Raw genomic sequence first — 5,314 nt, forward strand, 5'->3', positions numbered from 1 at the left:
GCTTTAGACTCAGGAAATTGTACCCTTGCCCTCAGCAAACACTTAGTTACTTCCCTAGTTGACTTATCCCCATATTGAACCATCCATGATGACTCCATTTGATTAACTTTAAATGCATATTTTCTTACTAATTAAGGTGAGATGAAACATTCAGATGACCCAGTGTCAATTAGAATTAAAATTGGTTGTTTCACTAAAATCTCTTAGTTCGAAATACTTTTCGATTTCATTTAACCAATTCTTAGCTCCTTCACCAATTTGCCTCCCATCAAACTTAGGAGGGGTGATTTTCTTCAAATCCTTAGAGAGTTACAATATGTTATTTTATTTTCTATTGCCCATCATATTCCCCTGATTGCTACCAGGGTTCCCATTTTCAGTACCACTTCAATTTTCAATGTCATTCTGCCTTGCCTTAAGGTCCTGCATTGATTGTTCCAAGAAGTTGATTTTATCCCTTTGTTCGGTTAGAAGGTTGATTATAGCCTCGACCCCATCTTCGTTATTTCCTGGGTTATGTTGATCCCCTTCATGGTCTTCCTCATGGTTTTCTTCATGGTTTTCCTCATGGTTTTCTTCATGGTTAGCTTCCCTTTGTCTCCTAGTGGTAGTATGTCTTCCATTACCCCTTCCTCTTCCTCTTCCTCTAGCCATTCTAGGGTTTTACCTGAAAGTTAAATTATGTAGTTAGTTCTTGATTTAAGATTTTAAAATTTAATTTCTACCATTGCAAAACATTCCCTTAGTTGTGTAAATTGAAGTGAGCACAAGGCCTAGATTTGAACCTTTGCTCTGATACCACATGTAATAACCCACTTTACTTAACCCTACAAAATTTGAACATATTTTTTTTTTTTGTTTACTTTAATCATTTGTGTTTGATTCAATCGCATACTCTGGGAATCCATCTGTTAGGATTAGGCATTCATCCATCCAGGATGAGCATCTAACCATATGGGTTAGACATATGTCCATACGGAGCAGGAGGTTTCATCTATCCAATATGGGATAGGCATCTACCCATACAGGGTAGGCATCTATCCAATTGGGATAGGAGGTGCTCTGTCCAGAGACTTAGACTCATCGGGACCATTCGGGTCCTAAGTCAATCACTAAGTACTACACTGCTCTAATAGGAGTGCATCGAGGTCACCGTCCTTAGGAGTAATCAAAATAACATAATACAAGCTTGAATTTCGCCTCAGAATTTGGCTTAAGGCCTCGGGAAATCAAGCGTATCCATTTGGAATTCCTTCCGAGTATGCATTGAATTACTTTTTCCTTTTTATTATACTTATCTTTCAAATTAGGATTCTACTCAATCCTTCTTCTTACCAAGCCTAGACCCCACCCACGAACGCATGAGTACTAGGGACAACTCCGTCCCTAGATTGCCTACATACCTGTTTCGGCATGGGATCAAGGCATAAAGTATGTAGTTTTGTTTTCTACTCTATGGTTTGATGTAAAATGATTTGTGGGTACGCAACCCTTTCTAGGGTCAATGTTCCAGATAGTTTCTCTGCGGTTGCTACCCACAGTGGTAGCACTTAAGCAAAGGCTCAAGATGGCCTATTGCTTGTGGCCTAAAACAACTAGATCTTAATACCTATCATAAGCGTCACCCTTGACCAAATTGTCAATCGCCAACAACTCTTCAAGATTAAATTAATTTCATAAAAGCATTTCATTCAATCAACCCTAATAGGGGTTTACTATGGTTTAACTCAGCGGATGTAAAATCATTTAAGGATTATCTTATTAGATTATCGATCCAAGGGGGATTACCCGCCCCTTGGATTTTAACTTCCAAGTGTCCCTTATTACTCCCCGACGATTTATAGGGATGATGCCACAGACATCGTTGATGTAGCTTTATTAGGCGTTAAGTGCAGTAGTTCAACATGATGACATTACCCATAAGTGTGACCTAGAGGCACTGTATATACGGAACGTTGCTAGGTTTTGGTTTTCCGACTTCCTTTATTTAGTTTTCTAATTAAGAAGCTATAAAAAACATCATGCTTGAAAGTAATTATGAATTGAACATACATAATTGGACATTGCAAAGTTTAATTAATTGAAACAACTACTTGATGAACCTCATGGAATAAAACCATAACTAAATTATCTAATATTCAAAACTTGAAATATAACTTGCATAATAATGACAGTTATGAAACTTGTATAATAATAATTAAACGTGTAACTTGCATGAAGATGAAGAAAATGTAACCTTGTCATCAATAATGCAAGTAATGTATAAGTGCTTCGCATGAAGCAAGGATAGTGTAAGTTAGATGCAAGGTTAAGCAATGTGTTGATTTCTACCATGAGAATAATCACTTATAAAGTCACTAGTCCCAAAAGTAGCAATTAGCTTAGACATTTGATTCAAATCATATTAATATGAATTAATTGCTTTTAATGAGTCCAAAATGCCAACTAAGTGACCCAATGAATGTTAAGTAGTTTTTATAAAATTCCAATTATAAAATTTAAGAAAATTTAATTTACAACTAGAAAACTGCTAAAAATAAAATAATTATTATAAATTTCACCGAGGATATTATAAAATTTAATACAATTTAATTTATAATTAGAAAATTGCTAAAAATAAATAAATTATTACAAATTTTACTAAGGATGATAAATATCGAAATTACCTAAGTTAAATTTTATTAAACAAAAATTTGGACTTTTAAAAAAAAAATTAACAATTTCCAAATCGCCACGAGTTAAATTTATAGTGGCATTTTTTTTTAAAAAAAAAAAAGAAAGGAAAGGCAAGTGGGAGTGGGGCCCACAGGTCCCATCACCATTGTGGGTCTACAGAAGCAAGCCCGCAGTGATGAGGGGACACCGTGGTCCCCTCCACTACCTTGCGGCCACTGTCGTAACAGTGACCGCAGGTTAGGAGGGTACCACTCCGTTGCGGCATTGCAACAACCGTAGGGTAGTGGGGTACCCTTCCCGGTAGCGGAAATAACTCCGCCCACCCTTTGCGTCCACCCATTTTTCCATGTGAAGTTTTATTCTATAGATTTTTTTTGCACTGGTTCTCATGTAAATTATTTTGCGTAAATTTCAATGTTAGTTAATACACACATATATATATATATAGTTAGTTAGTTTTCATTTCAATTTATTTAAGCCTAGAGAGAAATATATGTGTAATAGAGATGTTAATGTAAAACAAATGAGAATAAGAATTTATTCACAGGGATGAAATAACATAGAGAACTAAATTGTATCAGCAATGTACAGAACTAATATTCATAGAGAGGTTTATACTTCATTTTTCATAGAGAATAATGAATACAATGAGATTTATATTTTATTATCAGACGTTTTATGTTCACAGAGAAGCAAGACTGCTCATAAGGAATTAAGATTTATGATCAAATCTTCATTCAGAGAGAGAGAAATGGATTTTTACTCACAGGAAAAAAAGAAAAAATATTTAAATAACTTTATATGCAGAAGATCAAACTTGTATTCGCACAGAGGTAAGATTATTCATAGGGAAGTAAGATTTAATTAAAGAAATGAGATTTACATTCAGATTTCCAATCTAGTAATGAATTTAAGAGAAGAATAACAAGGACAAGATTCATACATGAATGGTTATCATTTAATCACCCAGAGAAGATTTTTAATCTCAGAAAAAGAATTTTAAATAAGGGAAATATGATTTTTGCATAGATCTAAATTTTTTTGGAAAATCAAAGCAAGATCTGATATATATTTTCTAAAGAAAAATTAAATAAATGATAAAGCTATATTTTACATTCATTATATGAAAAATACTTTTATCAATATTTATCCCTAAATAAGAAGAAAAGATTTACAATCTAATAATTTAGAAGCTATTTATTTTGATAGCACAAATTTCTCATATGTAAATGAGAGATGACAGAAGAAGAGAACCTGGCTTATCGAAGCTCAAAGTTGAATTCTCTCCAATCTTCTAGCTATCCCTTTTAGATCCTTCCTTGCAACTTGAGAGAAATATTCAAGAACAACTTAACATTCCTACAACGAAAATGAGACTACCAAAGAGATCCTACTACCAACAACAAGGAAACTTGGAAAATTTATTCAAAACATAATCAACTCCCTTTTTTGAGAACTTGCATACAATATATAGGGAAAATACCTTAATTCCACAATCTAGAGAATTTAATTAAGAATGGTATTCTTTTCCAATATTGGCCTCATGCAAATTGATTAAAAATCTAGTGGGGGAGTTACATGCAAGGCATTGAAGATTCCTCTAGAAGCTTCTAATTCCTCCTACAACATGTGCCATAATTGGGAGTGGGAAAATAAAAATAAAAATAATGCCTTTTGAACTATATTCTCCAAGTGTGTGTGTGTGTGTGTGTCCATTTTTATTCTTTTATAATATTTATTCAATCATTTTTAATAGCTCAACCAAAAAATATAATAGAATTGTATCAAATTAAAAAGTGATAAAGGAGGGTTGTGACATTTATGAAGCTATAAATACAAAAACATACATATATGCAATCATAAATGTAAATGTTTCTATACATACATACATATACATATATGTTTGTGTCTCTGTATGTATATATGCATATTTATATGTGTATATGTGTGTGCATGTTATATGTACACACACGCCCACACACACACATATACACATACATATACATATACATATACATATACATATACATACATACATACATACATACATACATACATACATACACACACACATACATAAATACATACATACAAACATATATATACATGTATATACATATACATATACATACATATATACATACATACATATACATACATACATACATGTACATACATACATGCACACACACACACACACACACACACACACACACACACACATACACACACACACACACACACACACACACACACACACACACACAAATACAAACACATCTATATATGTTGAAATTATAAAAATTTACATAGTTCTTGACCCAACACGACATATAGAACAATACAAAAAATTATAGAGTATTCCTAGTATAGACTATGTTGGAGCCTTTTAACAAAATGACTCCTTAAGCATTACAATTGAGGTCTATATTGTAGATTGATACATAAACATTATAGACCATTATACAAAATTTACCTATTTATTTACTAATAGTGATATTTGTTAAACAAAGGAAAAAGGGACTACTCAGTGAACTAGAACCACTACACATCTCAGGAATCCATTGTAATATCTTCATCATTTAATTCTAAGATCAATGCAAAAGAGTTATTCGAAAAATAGATAACCCTAGCAACT

The sequence above is a fragment of the Cryptomeria japonica genome, chromosome 7, assembly GCF_030272615.1.
Source record: "Cryptomeria japonica chromosome 7, Sugi_1.0, whole genome shotgun sequence".
In the NCBI taxonomy this organism is placed as follows: Eukaryota; Viridiplantae; Streptophyta; class Pinopsida; order Cupressales; family Cupressaceae; genus Cryptomeria; species Cryptomeria japonica.